Source organism: Panthera onca, chromosome F2 (assembly GCF_046562875.1).
Source record: "Panthera onca isolate mPanOnc1 chromosome F2, mPanOnc1 haplotype 2, whole genome shotgun sequence".
In the NCBI taxonomy this organism is placed as follows: domain Eukaryota; kingdom Metazoa; phylum Chordata; class Mammalia; order Carnivora; family Felidae; genus Panthera; species Panthera onca.
This window is the reverse complement of record NC_138356.1, coordinates 37,053,133-37,074,605: the sequence shown is the minus strand read 5'-3', so window position 1 is coordinate 37,074,605 and position 21,473 is coordinate 37,053,133. Positions and strand designations below refer to the sequence as shown.

Sequence of the window (21,473 nt, the reverse complement as noted above, 5' to 3'; positions counted from 1 at the left end):
AATGATTGAAACCTGAAGGTGACTCTTTTGGTGGTTTTTTAGAGACTTTTAGGCTAAATAGGAAGATTTGGGAATAGGCAGAACTTTTGGCACCTCTCAGATAATGCCACTTTATTACTCACCTCTTTACTTATGCCTAAAATATTAGATGAAAATACAGCAGAGGTGAGATAGGGGTGCAGAGTTTCTAATTCCTTCCTCATTTTTGAAGCTCAGTATGTTTCATGTTTTACAGCTTTAGACATTGATATCTACAAATCATGCTTAAAAGTTCTACTTCTTATAAGAAAATCATGAAATAAGGATGGAATAATGATCATAACTGAAAGAGAAGTTTGACGGTATCTCTCAGCAAAAACATCCTCAACTTTTGTATCTTCAACTTGTTTGCTGTTGATCAGTTGCGTAAGTTGCTTTTTTTTTTTTCTTAAATTAGGAAAAATGACTTGAACTTTCATATTGTTTTTGATATTTAGTCATTTGCCTTATATTCTCTTTATTCCAGTAAAATATATTTTAATTCCAGAATCATATTTCACTTAATTGGCTCTCCTCTCTAGAAATACCCTGTAAAATAATTACTTATTTATTATATGGAGGTATAAAAATTTAAATTATTTATTTTAAATAATTATAAATATAAATTAATATAAATATAAATAATTTAATAATTATTAAATAAATGTAAATACTTATAAATATAAAATATTTATTTATTATTTATTATTACTTATTTGTTATATGGAGGTATAAAAATTTATGGGATAAAAGGTCTAAAATAGATCTCATGTCAACATGGCAGACTGAGCTGGGAAAACTCCCTTTTTCACTTCAGCTATGTATTAGGTTGATCATTAGACTACAATAATATAGAAGTAGTTTAGGATGAGAGATCAGAGTTGAAGTATTCTAAGGCCCTTCAATTATTCAGGAAGAGAATAGAGATATTGATTAACGTTAAATCTTTTTAAGTATCCATGTTAAAAATTTAAAGTTAGCTACTTAAAGAATAAAAATAGAGTGCATAATTTCTAAATAAAGGTGGCTTGGAACACTTAAAAAAGCCCCAGCAAACTCAATCCAACAGATCGTAGAAAAGATGAAAATATAAGCAAAAATGGTAAATAAAAGACAAAAAATTAATGATGGTAAAAGTAAAATTATTCAGAAATTAGATTACATAAGAGAGAAAATTAAATTATGCAATGCACAGGAGATATCCATAAAGGAATATTCAGAAATGTTAAGAATATGGAAATTAAAAAAAAATTGCTGAGAAATACTAAGCAAAAGAAAGCTGGTGTGCCAATATAAATATCAGACAAAATACAATTTAATGCAAAACCATTAACAGGAATGGTGTCAGTACATGACAAAGGAAATGTTTCACCACGAGTATAAAATGATACTTTTATGGGCAAAGACAACACAGTCTCAAATATAGAAAGCAAATATTTATTTCATTGCAAGGAAAACATTTAAATGTTTCCTAATTATACTAGAAGATTTTTATATTCTTCTCTCATTAGGCAAAAATTAGTATAGGAACTGAAGATTTGAAGAACTCATTATCAAACTTAATGTAAGAGATATGTATGAACCCTGTAAATTGAAAACATACTTTTCAACAGCACATATGAATCATTTACAATTATTTTCACATACTAGATTACAAAGGATGTCTTTAGGAATTCAGAAGAGTATGGAAATGTCCAATATCATAAAGTGAATGTGAAAGCATACAATGAATGAAAGAGAAAATTTAAAAATAACTCATTATTTCATCATCCAGATATACGTAGTATTAGTATCTGATATGTAGATTTAGTATTTTTATGCAATTTGTGGCAGAGGCAGCGAAATATTCCCAGAACCCATTTTCTTCTTCCTTGTTTCCCTATAGAAATAGACCACCACTCTCTTTTGAGATTTTAAGAGGGCACATGGCTACCCAAGTAGTGACTACATTTTCCAGCTGCCCTTCAAGCTTTCCTTCAGTGTGAATTAAATAAATTCGCTCATAAGCTAGCTTCAGCCATGCAGATACTAGTAAGAGATCTGTGAACCCCTGAAGACAGCCTGAAACAGTGTAGAAGCGTGTGTGTGTGTGTGTGTGTGTGTGTGTGTGTGTATGCACACATAAACACAGGCAAACACATGCACATTTTTCTGAGGTGAGGGTTCAAACCTTTCATCAAATCTGTGAACCCCTATTTTCAAAAGAAAAAATTAAAATCTGTGCCCTAGGGTTCATGAATTGTCAAGACTGAAGAAATATCGGGTTCCTGAAGATCCTCATGGGGATCAGGTGACTGCATGTCCTAGTTCATATGGATGTTACATAAGTGAAAAATAAGCCTTTATCTTGCTTAAGTCATTGTGTTTTGGGGTATCTTTGTTACGGCAGTTTGGTTCGTACCTAACAAATAGAGAATTATTTTATTGTATTGTATTACTTAATTTAATTTAATTTAATTTGAAATCTGATCATGAAGTTACATTTTACGATCTGATTTTACAATTAGTATATCGGGGCCCCTGAGTAGCTCAGTTGGTTAAGCGTCAGTCCAACTTAGGCTCAGGTCATGATCTCACAGTCCTTGAGTTCCAGCTCCGCGTTGGGCTCTGTGCTGACAGCTCAGAGCCTGGAGTTTGCTTCAGATTCTGTGTCTCCTCCCTCTCTGCCCCTCCCCTGCTCGTGGTCTCTGTCTCTCTCTCTCTGTCTCAAACATGAATAAACATTAAAATAAAATTTAAAAAATAAAATTAGTATATCAACAGTTTTCTACCCCACTACATTGTTTTACATCATTTTTCATACTCTTCCATTGTATAAATAAGCCATAATTTAAAGATTTCACTTTCTTAGAAACAGGCCTTTTCTAATTTTTCTCTGTGGTAAACAGGGTTTATTGCTGAGTTTATAAACATTGCTGAGTTGCTAAATCATTGTTCACATTTGTGGTTATTTCTTTAGAATAAATATGTAGAAACAAAATGGCATTTTTATGCGTTTAAGGTCCGTTTGCATTTCCTTCATTATGTATTAATATTACTGAAGAATCTGTCACATAACTGTAGTTTCATTCAAAGCCATCAACAGTTTTGTTCTAATGTATGCCCAGATGCTCACATCATTCCATCAGTTAATCTGAATTTAACTGAAAAGTATGCAAGAATCCTCACTATACAGGACAATAAGCTCCTTACCAACTCTGAAGAGTAAAGTCACAACATTTTGTCTAAGAAATGAATTAATGTCATTTTCTTGACCCAACCTATTATCTAATATCCTGATTACCTTGTTATTTTAGTATTCTACATTTAAAATTAAGATTCTCTTTTATCATGGAATTTCTTAGAAGTATAGTTAAAAGAAAAACTATAATTAAGATATTTAGGCAAAACCCATAAACCTCATAATTTTATTCCCTTTTATGATTAATTGTTAAATAGCAGAAGCATAAACTTATTAAGTCATATTTAGTTTAGAAAAACTTATCTCCCTTAACTGCACTTTAAGAAAACTCACAGAGAAAATGCTCCCAAACAGCTTGAAGTTTTTGAAATTTCTTTCACATTTTTTCTATTCCTTTTTTTTTTAATGTTTATTTATTTTTGAGAGAGAGAGAGGGAGAGAGAGAGACTCAGCGTGAGCGGGGGAGGGGCAGAGAGTGAGGGAGACACAGAATCCAGGTTCTGAGCTGTCAGCACAGAGCCTGATATGGGACTTGTACTCATGAACCACGAGATCATGACCTGAGCTGAAGTCAGATGCTTAACCGACTGAGCCACCCAGGTGCCCCTCACATTTTTAATTTTTTGTTTATTTAAAAAAATTTTTTTTAACATTTATTTTTGAGAGACAGAGAGAGACAGCACAAGTCGGGGAGGGGCCGGGGGGGGGTGTACACAGAATCCAAAGCAGGCTCCATGCTCCGGTTTGTCAGCACAGAGCCTGATGCGGAGCTTGAACCCACAAACCATGAGATCATGACCTGAGCCGAAGTCAGACACCTAACCTACTGAGCCACCCAGATGCCTCTCACGTTATTTAGAATAAGTAATTACTTTTTCAACATTTCTTTTTTAATTAAATTGGGGTGATTCTTTTAAGATGAAACCCTAACAAATCATTATTGCATTTCAATAATTCTTAAGGCAGCAGTTTCTTATCTTAAATAAAATATTATTTATTTTATAGGGATCACTCTATTTAAAAAAAATTTTTTTTTAAACATTTATTCACTTTTTGAGAGACAGAGACAGAGTGTGAGTAGGGCAGGAGCAGAGAGAGCGGGAAACACAGAATCCAAAGCAGGCTCCAGGCTCTGAGCTGTCAGCACAGAGCCCGATGCGGGGCTTGAACTCACGAACTGTGAGATCATGACCAGAGCCGAAGTCGGATGCTTAACTGACTGAGCCACCCAGGTGCCCTGATCACTCTATCTTTATAAATTTGGATGTGAGTATGGGAAAAAGGAATTGGGAATATTGACTCAAAAGTATACAAGGAGAGAACAGAATTACTCCTTTTTGTTTTTAATAGTCTTCAATTGTAAGTAGGTACCAATGACTTTTACAGTAATCACATCAAAAAATAGACTTAAAATGATGTATTTAGGAATCATATAGATTTATTTTTTGCAGTGCTTTGTTGTTATTGTTGTTTTTAATGGGCATGGAAAATGTGAATTGTACTAAGTTGCTCAATAAAAATAAAAACAGTTGAAATTAAGTCCTAAATTTAAAGATCTGGTCAATAATCCATTCATCAATTCAATCATTTGTGTATGGAATAATTGACAACTGGGCAAAGCATTGTCCTGTAGGAGAGACAATGACCAGAAAAAACTACCGTTTGGAGTAGAAATGATAAGTGTAACACATATGAAGAAGAGAATTGTTCCCATTAAGGGAAATAGGTAGCATATGATTACCCCAGAAATTGAGAGGGCAAACAGAATGTACAAAAAAATACTTTTGTAAGAAAGAACAGGAACTACATGGGGACACTGGCTTGCTCAGATGAAGTGATTTAGTTCAGGTTGCTATCACAGAATACTATAGACTAGGTGTTTTATAAATAACAGAGATTTATTTCTGAGTTTTGGAAGCTAGCAATCCAAGATTGGGGTCCTAGCACAGTCAGGTCCTGGTGAGAGCCCTATACTGGTTGCAGACCAATGACTTCTGGTTGCATCCTCACAGGGAAGAGAGTAGAGACAGGAGACAGGCTTTCCTGACTTACAAGGATACTAACCTAAATCACGAAGGCCCCACCCTTATGACCTCATCTCATCCTAATTTTCTCCCAAAGCTCCACCTCTTAATACCATCACATTAAGGGTAGGGCTTGAATATATGAATTTGGGTGGGCGGGGGCACACATTCTCCATAACATTAGGGGAATGTTGCAGATGTGAGAAGAGTAATGAGAAAGGAGTTTGGGGGAAAAAAAAAAAGATAACTAGGTCAGATTGCAGAGGGCTTGAATTTCAGGTTAAGGATTTTGGCTAAGAAGTTCTATGAACTCTTTCAGAAATTCTACCTCAGGGGCGCCTAGGTGGCTCAGTCGGTTAAGCGTCTCATTCATGATTTCTGCTCAGGTCATGATGTCACGTTTTGTCATTGGGCTCTGTGCTGACAGCTCAGACCCTGCTCAGGATCCTGGCTCTCCCTAACTCTCTGCCCCTCTCCCACTCATGCTCTTTCTCTCTCTCTCTCTCTCTCTCTCTCTCTCTCTCTCAAAATAAACAAACATTAAAAAAAAAGAAATTCTATCTTGGTATATTCTGCTGAAGAACAAAACAAAATAAAACAAAATACAAGAAAGAACTTTTTACTCCTTTATTCTTATGCTTAGCCTATTGTTACGTTTCTAAATTATGACACACCAGTGGGACAAAGATTGATCTTGATGTATCCATATCTATGATATGGAAAGTGAAGCTGTCAAATAACAGGATTACAATTTTAAGTAAACTCGATTGAAGGAAAGATGGCAAAATAAGTGGGAAGTAACAAGATGAAAACATTTATGGGTTATTTTGACAACTATAAATATAAAATAATTTTGATCGCTAATCGTATGTTAGGATTTGTGCATGATACTGATAGAACTATTTAAAAAAAATCTTTAACTATGATTTCCCTTATGCACCTATTCCCCACTACAGGGGTCATCCTGAAATAAAAGTGGAAATTAGATAATCACTCGGCAACAAATGGCAGAGAGAATGTGGAGTATGGGGTCCTGACTTGGGATTTAGGCCACAGCTCTGGCATAACATTGTATAAATTTGGGGAAAGTCACTGAAACTTTCAGAGCTCCAGTTCCATTATCCCTGTACAACAGGGCAAAGACCCCCTGTTCTACCTATTTCCTGGGTCATTGGCACTCTTCAGTGCAATAGTGTAAGTGAAAATGAATGTAATCTCAGTGTCCTTGTTTCCCTAGGAATCTCAACTCTCCCTAATTATATATACTGGGTTTTGGTCCTTGATCTTACTGTCATATGGTTGACACAAACTTCCTTGAAAATATTTCCATTTAAATATTGAAGACTGAGAAGTCTTAAAGTTCTGAGGTAGAAAATTGTGATGGTAAAATTTCAGGCACCTTAACAGGGTAAGTCCCTTCACTTTCTGGGCTTTAAGCTTTCCACCTATATGATTAAAGAGTTTGTAAATTGATTGCACAGAAGAATCACCTGATGAGCTTTCAAAGCTATAAATTTCTGGGCCGCATCCCAGACCTATCAAAGCAGAATCATAGAAAATAATCATGGAAGATAGGAACATTGAAAATGAGTAACGAAAGAGCTGTAGTTCTAATCATAATCAGAGGCATAGATTCTGTCTATAAGACACTAGAATTACGCAGTGCCAATTTTTAAAAGCTTTCTAGATTATCTGGATGCACTGTTCCAAGTTCTTTTTTCTGAGTCTCACTTAAGGCTGCAGTGCCTATTATCAAATGGAAACTAGACTCTTGTCTGGTACCCATCGTGCACTGACTGTGCGTGACATCTTGAGTAAGAGGAATAGTGATGATATTCATAGCAATAATAATGAAAAACAAAAACAATAAACATGTTTGATTAGTTGAATGTGACTAACTTTGAGATAATACGGTGTGATATGACATCAAGTTGGTTACATTAGAACTTCTTGATTGATGAGAGAGAATGGATGAACATATCAGACTTGACTTTACAGGGCTCATTATGCTACTCCTCAAATGTAATTCTGAGATTTGGGTGTCTTCTACTAGCAATTTGGAATTTGTAACCTATCCATGCCTTAATTGTAAAGTTTAATGATGACTGATAGTATGACATAATAAGAAATATGTATTTGGTCTTCATTCCTAATTCTTGACTCTGAGCTCCTAAAGCCTTGGAATTTCCTTACTGATAGGGTGAGAGAGGTGTCCTTTGTTATTCATAAGGAGCCTATTTCAATCATACCTAGTTCTTGTTAATAAGGTGACTCTTGGTGGGCCTCTAGATACCTTTAGGACGGAGGCTGGTTAGCAGAGCAGCCAACCATGTGAGTAGTGTTAAAGCTTTAATCTCCACCCACCTGACCTCGAGGGAGTGGCGAGAGGGTGAAGATTGAGGGAATTACCAATGGCCAATGATTTACTCAGTCATTCCTATGTAATGGAAGCTCCATAGGAAACCTAAACTACAGGATTTGGAGAGCTGCTGGGTTGGAGAGCACATGGAGGTGCTGAAGGGATGGTGCCCCTGGGAAGGGCAGAAAAAGCTCTGGGCCCATTGCCCTGTACGTCACTTTCTGGCTGTTCATGAGTTGTATCCTTTATAATAAACTGGTAATAGTAAGTAAACTGTTTCCTTGAGTTCTGTGAGCCTTTCTGCAAGGTATGGAACCTGAGAAGGAGGTCACGGGGATTCTTGGTTTATAAGCAGTTGCTCAGAAGTGTGATGAGAATTTATGAGTAGCATACGAACTGGGGGACCATCCTGTGGGGACTGAGCCCTTAACCTGTGGTGTATGCTTTAACTCCAGGTAGTAAGTGTCAGAATTGAATTGAATTGTAAGACAACCAGTTGGTTTCCACAGAGGTGGAAAATTGGTTGACGTGGAAGGAAACTTCTACACATTTGGTGTCAGAGTTGCTGTGAGTAGAAACAGATGTTAAGGGGCACCTGGATGGCTCAGTCAGTTAAGTGTCCGACCTTGGCTTTCATGATCTCATGGTTCATGGGGTGGAGCCCCACATTGGGCTCTGTGCTGACAGCTCAGAGCCTGGAGCCTGCTTCTGATTCTGTGTCTCCCTCTCTGTCTGCCCCTCCCACCACTTGCACTCTGTCTCTCTCTCTCTTAAAAATAAATAAACATAAAAAAAAAAAGAAATAGATCTTAAGGGACATAAATGAAAAGACTTAAGACAATGGAAAGTACAGAGCCAAAATCATTATTTGGTGCTATAGAACAAAAATATACCCTTTAGAGAATTCAGATTTTTAAGAAACTGTGACCTTTAAAGGACTGTGCAGACATAGCCAAAATGTGTAGACATTAGTCCTGATACTAGGTATTATTAATTAGCAACTATGACTCAGTTTTTCTTTTTACTTTCAGGTTTACTTTAAATTTTTAAAAAAGAGGAAAAGTAAGAGACATTTTAAAAAGTAATAAAGTTTAGCTCTAATTGGGGCACTGGTTAGAATAACACCATTCATTAGAACAGCCGACTTTAATTTTTTCACTGATTTTATTCATTTCAGGTTCAAAAAAGAATTGATTTGATAGAAGTGCTTTACTGGATATTTGTTAGTTAAAAATGGTGGTGAGCTTATGCCTGAAATGAATATTACAAAGCTTGGGGAAATATTTTAATTTTGAAATTTCAGATGGGTTCCATAATTACCTCGGGCACTTTTTTTGTCTGAGTATAGCATTAACGGTGCTATTCCCAGAACATACTGATGATAAAGTAAAATCACTCCACTCATTAAAGGAAAAGAAGTGCAGATGGCTATTATTAATGACGAGGATAGGGGACAATAATCATGAAAGCTCTGAAGCCTAAAAATAAGTATTAAAATGGCTGAACTATCAATCATACCAGAGACATAGATATATCCACATAAACCAAACTTCAGAAAAAGAATAGGAACAAAACAAAATCCATTGTCAATTGGGTACTTTAACTACATTATGCCATCTGGGTAATTGACTTTGTCATTTTCCCGATAATTCCAAATAAGTGAGTTTAAGGATAATCACAATCACTTTATAACTTATGGGTAAAAAAGAAAAAAAAGGATCTGAATATCTCCTAATTTCATTTCTCACAAAGATCAGGTTTAACTGGAGTCCCTAAGAGGAAATTAACCTAAAAATACAAAATTTTTAATAGATAATTTTAGGTTGAATTTTTTTTTTTAAAGAAACTGAGGCAGATTTTTTGCCCACAGCACGTTTAGTAATAGCTATAAACTTATGAAAACGAAGCCTAACAAAGAACCACAACAAAAACAATCCACATTATTTTCCCAGCTAGGTAAATGCATTTGCCATTGTTATGATTTTAAAAATCGTATTTGCCATCTCCTATGCACAGTGCTTCTGTCAGCATTGTCTGGACAAGGCAACCTACATTCCCACAGCTTCAGTGCGTATTTGCACAGTCAGTTGGTGTTCTCAAAGAACCATGAAGTTGCATATTAGGCCCTAAAAATAGCCAGATGCGAAGCAATAAAAGTTGAAACATTAGGGGAACAGAGGAAGCTTTTATTTTATAAATGTAATTAGAACAAGCTGACTTTACCCTGAAAGGCACAAAGCAGACTTTGTGATAATATAAAAATAAATAAAAATTTTAAATAGCAAATAAGGGGGGAAATTTATTCCTTTTATCATTGACCTTTCTTTGAAAGTAACATATTGTACATCAGCTCATTAATAGAAACATGGGTTTAGGTGTGTCTGTTTTGTAATAGTGTAAATGGAGACTTTGCCCACCACCCATGTGAAGTGCAATAGAGTTTCAAACCAAGTCAATAAAAAAATTCAGAACCTGATCTGACACTTCCATTTAGAACGCATAATTCTTTAAAAGAAAGGCAAAATGCCAGCAGGAAACATAATCGTTCATGGCATTATTGGTCTAAATTCTCTCCTTCCTGGATGGGAACATATAGAAAAGAATCACTCTCCATAAAAAGCTTTAAGAAATCCCTAACTTTCAGTTAACCTCTTGAATAGGATTTAGTTCACTCTGTCCTGAAGCCCCTGGGGTACCACCGCACATGAATGGCTCTGTGATGTTGCCATATTACACTGGTTCTCCAAGTATGGTCCCCAACATCCCCAGGGACCTATTAGCAATGTAAATTCTTAGCTCTGCCCCAGATCTACTGAATCAGGAACTCTGGAGGTGGGGCCCTGTGACAGGAAGCTTATCAACCATCCAGGTAATTCTGCTAATGCTCGAGTTTGAGAACAGCTGTTCTAAGTCTTGCTACAGAAGGTAACAGGTGAAGGTCCAGAATGATTACAGAACTAATTAATTCTTTTGGCTAAAAAGACCTCAAAGTTAAATGTTTTCCTTTTTATAGACGAGGAAATCATAGTTCAGGCAGTTACTTGTTAGTTAGTATGGAGCTGGGACGTGAAGTCAGGCCTTCTTACCCAGGTACACACTTTATTCCCTGCTACAATATATGTCAAACCCCATGCTACCCACGTTGGTGTTAATAATGCTCTTGCTATTTCAGGGTGAGTAAATGTGAAATTGTCTATTCTTGTATGAGAGGGAAATTATTAAAACATTTTATAATTTAAGCAGAAAATTTTCTGCTAATCACATGTGGCTAATATAATGGTAACAGATATTTTGAGGAATAAACATTTTAATCATATCATTGACCAAGATGCTTTGCTTGAACAAACTTCACTCAGGCTCCAGAAACTTCTAGGCTCATCTGTGCACTTCCTTATAAAATCCAGTTCTAGCAAGAACCCTGCTAAGTCAGCCTAGCAAGGACCCCCTCCCTCCATTGCTGTCTGCTATTTGATCACTCTCAATGTCTGATCAGGTTCCTCATCCTACACCATATCCCAGCTGATTGATGTCTGATCACCCTGGCCTGTCTTCAGCAATCCTGATCCTGTTAGGGTCAGTTCTTCCAGAATCCTCCTTACCTCTAACTTTTCCTCTTTGGTAATTTTTCATCCACTGGCCTCCAACCCTGCTCCTTGGCCATAAATTCCCACTTACCCTTTCTGTATTCAGAATTGAGCTTAGTTCTCTTATGGGGTTTCTTTTCCCCTTCCATACTATTCTTCAGTAAAATCTGTTTTTACCTCATAACTGTCTACCTCTGTTTTTGTCTTTGGAAGTTCTGGTGCTATGATTCAGATAGGATCACATTCATCATTGGACTCCTGGATCATTCACTCGGGACCTTAAGTGGGCACGTTTGAAGGCTCTGTCTTCATTCTTGATTGATTAATTAGGGATCCACTGGTGGGTCCAACTCCTAAACCATAGCTGTGGACAAATGTCTATTGAAACTGGTAAGGACAATTTTGGTTTCTAAGATTCTGAGTATACTCTAGAAGCTGGGTTTGAGTCCCAGGTGAATGGAGCCTGAGTTAGCTTTCTAGGTTTCTCTGTTTGTAAAAGGCTGGGTTAGAGTTTCAGGCAAGAAACTGTCTATAATATTTGCTTTAGAATCTTAGGCGTCTGTTTATAAGACTCTGTTCCACAGCAAGGAACAGAAGCTGTGTTAAAAATCCCAAGTTTCTTTGTTCGTAAGTATAAAGGTACCGTTAGTTAAGAACATGGGAGCCTCTCAGTCGTCTGAGAATCTCCTTTTTGACCCCACCGACTATATATGCAACTAATTTTTTCTGCTTCCTTTCTTGCTGGTACGGTTTTACTAAAGATAATTTGGAACTTAAGTAACCTCTTTCAGAAACAAGGTCATCACCACAAACTGGCTCCTTTAAAACCTCTTTCTTCTTATCACCTCTATTCCTTCTTTTTCCTTTTACTGCTGCCTTTGATCTTCCCTCCAGTTCCCCTGAACCCTTTAATATGGCCTTCAAACCCCTTACCTCCATCCCTTTTTGTACCCTGCTGGAATGTTTCGCTTCCTGTTCCAGCCCCTCTGTCATTTGAATTTTAGGTCCTGGCCCCCCATTAGGGTCTCTTAAAGAACTCTTAAGGGAAGTAAATTTTTGACGCCAAAAGTTTGGTTGGAAATAGACTGAATATTTTATCCACTCAGATGGCTTCGGAGACATCCAGACAGTCACTGGTTGTGTCCTCAGCCTAAAAGGTAGTCTATGGCGTCATTGAAAGATTATATATCAGGGCAAAAGAAAGTCATAAAAGTCTTCACAAATATTGGTAAAAGAACTTATACCTTACTTAATAGGTAAACTCATCACGTTTCTGACAGAGACACCATTTGGATAACAAGATAAAGTAGAGATAAATCAGTGATTTTTATATTACTATGCCTTACTGACTCTTGATCGAGAGTCTGATGCTTAACCTGCTGAGCTTAACTGACTGAGCCACCCAGGCACCCATGTTTGTATCTGTTTATATGTTAATGCATGTGTGTATGTATGCATATATGTTAAGTATATATAATATTTTTCTATCTCCAGAGAGAATTTAAAAATTACTTTATAAAATCTTTTAAAGGGGTTCTATTCACTTTGGATTAGAGATAAACAGCCACTTATTTAAATTAATTTCTAAAATTCCTAGAAATATAGAAACCAACCCAAATTTTTTTTACATTCACAAGTGATGTGGGTAAATCTCTGAGAAGTAAGATTAGTTTAATATTGTTGGCTTAATAAAAATGGATATGTCTTCTGAGTTATCAACATTCAGTGTAACATGAGCATACATTTATTCTAGTTAGATTTACTAGTTGAATAAGATTATATTATCTCTACTAGATGTTTAAGATAATAAAATTGTAAATTGAAACTAAGAATAAACTGAGATGAACAATAAAAAATAAATTGCTTAATGTATATTATACCAAGCAGTAAAAAAAAAAAAAAAGCAAAAGAGAAAAGCCATATGTTTAACTTTTTAGGTTCTTTGCTTCTATAATATTTTAAAACTTGCCTGATTTATAAAAAAAATAAATTTTAATGGCTATTTTTGCTTAATAAACTTGTTTAATAAATTTACATTCAAACACAATTCTAAGAACAAGTGAATTAAATTGATGTAAGTGGAATAAAAGCTTATAAATGAACTTTTTTTTATTAAGGTATAATTGATATATAACATTATATTAGTTTTAGGTGGTAACGAAATGATTTTTTTTAATTAAAAAAATTTTTTTAACATTTATTCATTTTTGAGAGACAGAGAGAGAGAGAGAGAGAGAATGAGTGGGGAAGGGGCATAGAGAGAGGGAGACACAGAATCTGAAGCAGGGTCCAGGGTCTGAGCTGTCATCACAGAGACTGATGCAGCGCTCGAACCCACGAACTGTGAGATCGTGACCTAAGACGAAGTCGGATGCTTAACCGACTGAGCCACCCAGGCGCCCCACAAAATGATTTGCTATTTGTATGTATTTTGAAATGATTACCACAGTTAGCATCTGTCATCATACATAGTTATAAAAAAATTGTGTGTGTAGGATGAGATTTTAAGACTTACTCTCTTAGCAAATTTCCAACATTTCATATAGTATTATTAACTTTAGTCACCCTCCTGTATATTACATTCCCATGACTTATTTATTTTATTACTGGAAGTTTAAACTTTTTGACTCTCTTCACCCATTTCACCCATCTCTTTATCTCCCACATTTGGGAACCAACAATCTGTCAATTTGTTTTCTGTGTCTATGAGCTTCTTGTTTTAGATTTTACATATAAGTGAGGTCATACAGTATTTGTTTTTCTCTCTCTGACTTATTTCACCTAGCATAAAGCCTTTAAGATCCATCCATGTTGTTGCAAATGGCAAGGTTTCTATTTAGGGCTGAATAATATTCCATTGTAAATATATACTACATTTGCTTTATCCATTCATCAATTGATGAACACAGGTTTCCCCCCCACACACCTGCCACCCCATATCTTGGCTATGTAAATAATGCTATAATGAACATGGGGGTGCATATATATATTTCCAAATTTGTCTTTTTGTATTCTTTGAATAAATATCCAGAAATGGAATTGCTCGATCATGTGGTAGTTACATTTAAAAATTTTTAAGGAACCTCCATTCTGTTTGCTATAGTGGCTGCACCAATTTGCATTCCCACCAACAATGCACATGGATTCCCTTCTCTCTATATCCTTTTCAGTTCTTGTTACTTCTTCTCTTTTTGATACTAGCCATTCTAAGATGTATGAGGTAATATCTCGTCGTGGTTTTGATTTGCATTTCTCTGATGATTAGCAATGTTGTACACTTTTCCATGTACCTGTTGACCATCTGTATATCTTCTTTGGAAAAATGTTTATTCAGATACTTTGCCTGTTTTTTTAATTGAATTTTTTTTTCTATTCAGTTGTATGAGTTCTTTATATATTTTAGATAGTAACCCTTTGTCAGATATACGAGTTGCAAATATTTTCTCTAAACATGTAGGTTGCCTTTTCATTTTGTTGAGTGTTTCTTTTGCTGTGCAATTTTTTAGTTTGATGTGGTTGTTTATTTTTGCTTTTGTTGCCTTTGCTGTTGATGAAAATCATTGTTAAGACTGATGTCAAGAAACTTACTATGTTTTCTAGGAGTTTTATGGTTTCAGTTCTTATGTTCAAGTCTAATCTATTTTGAGTTAATTTTTGTGTACGATGTAAGATACTGGTTAAGTTTCATTCTTTTGTGTGTGGCTGTCCACTTTTCCCAGCACTATTGATTGAAGAGACTGTCTTTTTCCTATTGTATATTCTTGGCTCCTTTGTTGCAAATTAATTTATGATATATACATGGGTTAATTTCTAGGCTTTCTGTTCTGTTCGATTGATCTCTGTATCTGTTTTTGTGCTATTGTCATACTGTTTTGATTAATATAGTTTTGTAATATAGTAGGGAATCAGAGATCTTTGTTCTTTTTAAAGATTGCTTGGGCTTTTCGGAATCTTTTGTGGTTTCATGCAAATTTTAGGGTGGTTTGTTCTATTTTTGTGGAAAATGTCACTGGAATTTTGAAAGGGCTTGTATTGAATCTATAGATTGCTTTAGGCAGTATGGACATTTTGAAAATATTAATTCTTTAATCCATGAGTATAGAATATCTTTCTATTTATTTGTGTCTTCTTCAGTTTTTTTATTAATGATTTTCAGTGCATAGGTTTTTCACCTCCTTGATTAAAGTTATTTCTATATATTTTATTCTTTGTTATACAGTTGTAAATGGGATTATTTTCTTAATTTTTCTCATAGTTTATTATTAGTGTAAAGAAATGCAACTCATTTTTGCATGTTGATTTTGTATCCTGCAATTTTCTGAATTTCTTTATTAGTTGTAGTAGTTTTTTGGTTAGGTTTTCAAGGTTTTCTATATTTAATATTATGTCATCTTCAAATAGTGATAGAGGTACCTTTTCCTTTCCAATATGAATGCCTTGTATTTGTGTGTGTGTGTGTGTGTGTGTGTGTGTGTGTGTGTGTGTGTTTGTGTGTGTAATAGTTCTGGCTAGGACTTCCAATGCTATGTGGAACTAAAGTGGCAAGAGTAGATATCTTTGTCTTATTCCTGATCTTAGAAGAAAGCTTTCAGCTTTTAACATTGGGTATAATGTTAGCTATGAGCTTGTCATACATGGCATGTATGATGTGAGTTACACTCTTTCTGTACCCACTTTGTTGAAAGTTTTTATCATAAATAGGTTTTGAGCTTTGTCAAGTGCTTATGCCAAATTTGTTGATTTGATCATATAATTTTTATTCTTCATTTTATTGATGTTGTATATCATGTTGATTGATTTGTGGATGTTGAACCTGAAATAAATTCCACTTTATCATACTATATGATCCTTTTAATGAATTATTTAATTCAGTTTGTTAATATTTTGTTGAGAATTTTTGCATTTATGTTCATCAGGGTTATTTATCAGTATTCATCTTGTGATTTCCTTGTTTGGTTTTGGTATCAGAGTAATGCTGGTATGAGTTAGGAAGTGTTCCTTCTATTTTTGGGCAGAGTTTGAGGAGTATTGGTATTTATTTTTAATGCTTGGTAGAATTCAATAGTGAAGCCATCTGGTCCTGGAATTTTCTTTGTTAAGAGGTTTTTGATTACTGATTTAATATCCTTACTTGTAGAATATTTCTGCTCATATTTTCTATTTCTGGATGATTCAGTCTTGGTAGTTTATATGTTTTTAGGAAATTATCCATTTCTTTGAGGTTATCAAATTTATTGGTGTATACTTCTTCATAGAAGTCTCTTATGATGCTTTGTATTTCTGTGGTAATGTTTGTAATGTTGCATCTTTCATTTCTGATTTTATTTGTTTGAGTTGTCCCTCTTTCTTGGCATGTCTTGCTAAATGTTTCTCAATTTTATCATTTTAAAGTGGTGACTCTTAGTTTCATTGATCTTTTCTGTAGTTCTTTTAGTCTTTATTTCATTTACTTCCTTCTTTCCATTAACTTTAGGCTTAGTTTTTTTTCTTTGTGTATAAAGTTAATTTGTTTATTTGAGATTTTCTTGTTTGTTTCTTGATATAGACATTTATCAATAAAAGTATCCATCTTAGAACTGCTTTTTTCAGCATCCCATAAGTTTTGATATATTGTGTTTCATTACCATTTTTCTCAAGGTATTTTAAAAATTTTTCTTTTAATTTCTTCTTTGACTTAGTTGTTCAGTAGCATGTTGTTTAATATCCATATATTTGTGGAATCCCCATTTTTTTCCTTGTAATTGATTTCTAGTTTTATACCATTAAGGTTGGAAAAGATGCTTGATGTGATTTTAAGCTTCTTAAATTTATTAAGATTTGTTTCTTGACCTAACATGTGATCTATCTTAAAGAATGTTCCATGCAAACTTGAGAAAAATGTATATTCTGCTGCTTTTGGACAAAGGTTCTGTATATATCTGTTTAACCCATATAGTCTAATGTGTCATTTAAGGCTGATATATCCTTATTGATTTTCTGTTTGGATGATCTATTGATATAAATAGGGTATTAAAATCCCTTACTATTATTGTATTATTTCTCCACATTATTGTATTATTGTCAATTTCTCCATTTAGATCTGTTAGTATTTGCTTTACACATTTAGGTGCCTATATGTTAGGTGCATAAATATTTATAAATATTATATCTTCTTGATGGATTGATCCCTTTATCATTATATAATAACCCTCTCTGTCTCTTATTACAATTTTTGTTTTATTTATTTATTTATTAAAAAAATTTTTTTTAACATTTATTTATTTTTGAGACAGAGAGAGAGAGAGCATGAGCAGGGGAGGGTCAGAGGAAGAGGGAGACATAGAATCTGAAACAGGCTCCAGGCTCTGAGCTGTCAGCACAGAGCCTGACGCGGGGCTCAAACCCACAGACCGCGAGATCATGACCTGAGCCGAAGCCGGACGCTTAACTGACTGAGCCACCCAGGCGCCCCTACAATCTTTGTTTTAAAGACTACTTTGTCTGATATAAGTATAGCTACTCCAGCTTTCTTTATATTTTCATTTGCATTGGATATCTTTCTCCATCCTTTCACTTTTAGTCTGTGTGTATCCTTCCATCTAAAGTAAGTCTCTTACAGGCAGCACATGGATGGGTCTTGTTTTTATCAACCACTCTATATCTTTTGATTAGGGAATTTAATGCATTTACATTTAAAGTATTACTGATAGGTATATTCTTATTGCCATTTTGTTAATTGATATCAGGGTGTTTTACACTTCCTCTCTGTTCCTTTCTTCTCCTGCTCTCTTTCTTTATGGTTTGATGACCTTCACTAGTGATATGCTTATATTCTTTTCTCTTTATCTTTATTATATCTGTTACACATTTTTGCTTTGTACTTACCATAAGGCTTATTTATACCACTTATACCAGCGTCTATTTATAAATCTATTTTAAGTTCATAACAACTTAAGTTTGAATGCATTCTAAAGTGCTACATTTTTATTCTTCCCTCACCACCATATTTTACGTTTTTGGTGTCATATTTTACATTTTTTTATCTTGCATGTTTCTTAACTATTGTAGTTACAGTTATTTTTTACTGCCTTATCTTTTAACCTTTATATTGCCTTTATAAGTGATCAATCCTCTATCTTTAATATATATTTACCATTGCCGATGAGATTTATACGTTCATATGTCTTCTTGCCCCTAATTATCACCATTTTGTTTTCAGCTTAGAGAAGTTCTTTTAACATTTCTTATAAGGTCAGTTTATAGTTGATGAACTTTTTTAGCTTTTGCTTGTTCACAAATGTCTTTATCTCTCCTTCAAATCTTATTGATAGAGTATTTGGTGGATAGAGTGTTCTTGGTTGGAAGGCTTTTTCTTTCAGGATTTTGAATGTATTATGTCACTCCTTTCCAGCCTGCAAAGTTTCTGCTGTGAAATCTGCTGATTGTCTTAAGGAGGTTTCCTTGTATGTTACAAGGTTTTTTTTTTTTTTTTTCTCTTGCTGCTTTTAAGGATCTCTCCTTGTATTTAAATTTTGATATTTTAATTATATGGTGTCTTGGTATGGGTATTTTTAGTTTATATTTGGAATTCTGGACTTCCTGAATGTGGATGACTGTTTTATTCCCCAGGTTAAATGGGTTTCCACCTTCCATTATTTCAAATAATTTTTCTGTCTTTTTTTCTTTCTCTTTTCCTTCTGGGACACCTAAAGTATAAATGTTGGTCTGATTAATGTTGTACTATAAGTCGCTTAAGCAATCTTCACTTTTTTCCTTTTCTTTTTTCTTTTTCTATTTTTCTGCTCTGATTGAGGTCAGGTGTTTGGTTTTTTTTTTTCCCCCCAGAAGAATTTGTTCCATATGTAGCTATTGATTTTGTTATGTCCATGGGAGGATGTAAGTTCAGGACCTTCTTACATTGCCATCTTGAACCAGAACCCATCTAATTGCTCAAAAAAGGGAACTTATATGATTTTTGTTGGCAACTGTGAAAATACATAAAGTAAATTCATTTAAAATGGAGTTGGAGGGGCACCTGGGTGGCTCAGTCGGTTAAGCGTCCGACTTTGGCTCAGGTCATGATCTCATGGTCTGTGAGTCTGAGCCCCGCGTCGGGTTCTGTGCTGACAGCTCAGAGCCTGGAGCCTGTTTCAGATTCTGTGTCTCCCTCTCTCTCTGACCCTCCCCTGTTCACGCTCTGTCTCTCTCTGTCTCAAAAATAAATAAACGTAAAAAAAAAATTAAAAAAAAATGGAGTTGGAAAACCTTGCAAGGTGAGCTTTCATGCACATACCACAGTACCAGTTGCAGCTTGCATAACCAGCAGGAAAAAGGAAGATAAGAGTTATTTTGATACGAGAATACATTTTTCATTTAGAAAGATCCCTCCCTGTCCTAGCAACAATGCACTAACCACCAGTTGTAGTTAATAAAAAACTGCCACAACCTGAAACTCTTGTTTTCTCCAATGAACTTTTGTTTAAAATAACCCACCCAATTTCCTCCTTTCTAACAAAGCTGAACTTTTCCTTTTCTCTTCTGACTTGCCTATGGTTCATCATAGCTTGCATGTCCTGAACTGCAATTCGTCTGCTTACCTGAATAAATTCATTTTGCTAGTAAACTGACTATTTTATATTTAAGGCTGACAAAACTCTGTTGTTCAAGTCTGCTACTAAGAATGCAGATTTTAGAGTTGTGCTGTCCAATAAAGATATAATGTGAGCTACATAGGTGATTATATAATTTCTAGTAGCTGTATTTAAAAAGATGAAAATATGGGGCACTTGGGTGGCTCAGTTGGTTGAGTGTCTAGCTCTTGGCTTCTGCTCAGGTCATGATCTCACAGTTTCTTGAGTTTGAGCCCCACATAGGCCTCTGTGATGGTGGTGTGGAGCCTGCTTGGAATTCTCTCTCTCTTTCTCTCTCTGTCCCTCCCCCACTTCTGCTGTCTCTGTCTCTCTAAAACTAAATAAATAAACTTAAAAAAATTAAAAAAATATGAAAAGAAATAGGTGGTAACGTTAATAATATACTTTATTTAATCCAATCTTTCTGAAAAATTTCAGGACATGCCACCCTAAACTATGCTGCTGTGCTTTATTGATTATTCTGAGAAGACAACATTGTTTTTCCCCAATATATGAAATTTACTGTCAAATTGGTTTCCATACAACACCCAGTGCTCATCCCAAAAGGTGCCTTCCTCAATACCCATCACGAACCCTCCCCTCCCTCCCACCCCCCATCAACCCTCAGTTTGTTCTCAGTTTTTAAGAGTCTCTTATGCTTTGGCTCTCTCCCACTCTAACCTCTTTTTTTTTTTTTCCTTCCCCTCCCCCATGGGTTTCTGTTAAGTTTCTCAGGATCCACATAAGAGTGAAAACATATGGTATCTGTGAGAAGACAACATTTGAAAAACAACATATTCAGGTAAAAGTTTGCTAACGACAGGTCCTCCAAAAGGAATTCAGTTGGCAAAAATCTCAACTTGGGAGGATTGGGTCTTATCACAGAGGAGGAAACTGGATTTGGATACCACACCCACACAAACTTGTCACAGCTATTATGTTTTCCATTTATTCCTGTAAGAGTTCATTCACCTTTTCTAAAAATTATTGACTCTCTCCTAAGTTGCCTACATCCCCTCCCTTTTTTCCTGTTAAGAGGGTATAGAACCTCTCAAATCCCATCACATTTTGGAGTCGTCACTTTTTCTTTTCCTGTTGCCTCTTGGCATGTAATATTAAAAATTAATAAATTTCCATACCTTTTCTTCTATTAATCTGCTTGTTGTTAGCCATCAAAGCTAGAGAAGTAGAGGGAAAACATTTCTTCTTGTACATGGCCAAACTATTATCTTTCAAAACTTTTTTGGATACTAAGTCTTAAAATTCCAGTGTGTGTTTCAGATCTATAGCACATCTTAGTTCAGACCAACCACATTTCAAGTTTCAATAGTTCAATGTGGCAATGAGATGCCACAATGGACAGTAGAGATCTAGAGCTTTCTGCTTAGAACTCAGGACTGGTACATGCTGGTTATGCAATGTAGAGCCTTTGCTAATGTTCAGTTTCCTCTTCTATAAAATAAGAATAATAACATTCTTACTTCATCAGGTTGACACAAGAATTGAAGGACTTCTGTAGGCAAAGTATTCATCACACTCCCTGAAAAATAGTCTGCTCTCAATTAATGCTATTTTGTTGTTTTTGTTGTTGTTGTTATTAAGGAAAGGCTAATGATAGAACTCAATGTGTTGTGAGGAGGTTAGGCATATTTTCTTACAAACTGAGGAAACCAATTTTTGATCAAAGATTGATCCTCT

The 21,473-nt window shown here is 35.0% G+C and overlaps 1 long non-coding RNA gene across 1 annotated transcript in view; it reads left to right on the top strand.

The window, feature by feature from the left end:
- LOC132664271 (uncharacterized) overlaps positions 1-21,473 on the top strand; it is a 66,496-nt gene that overhangs the window by 3,927 nt on the left and 41,096 nt on the right. The window contains exon 2 of the long non-coding RNA XR_013553358.2: positions 236-405. This is a non-coding gene — a long non-coding RNA (uncharacterized LOC132664271). The remainder of the gene's footprint in view (positions 1-235; positions 406-21,473) is intronic.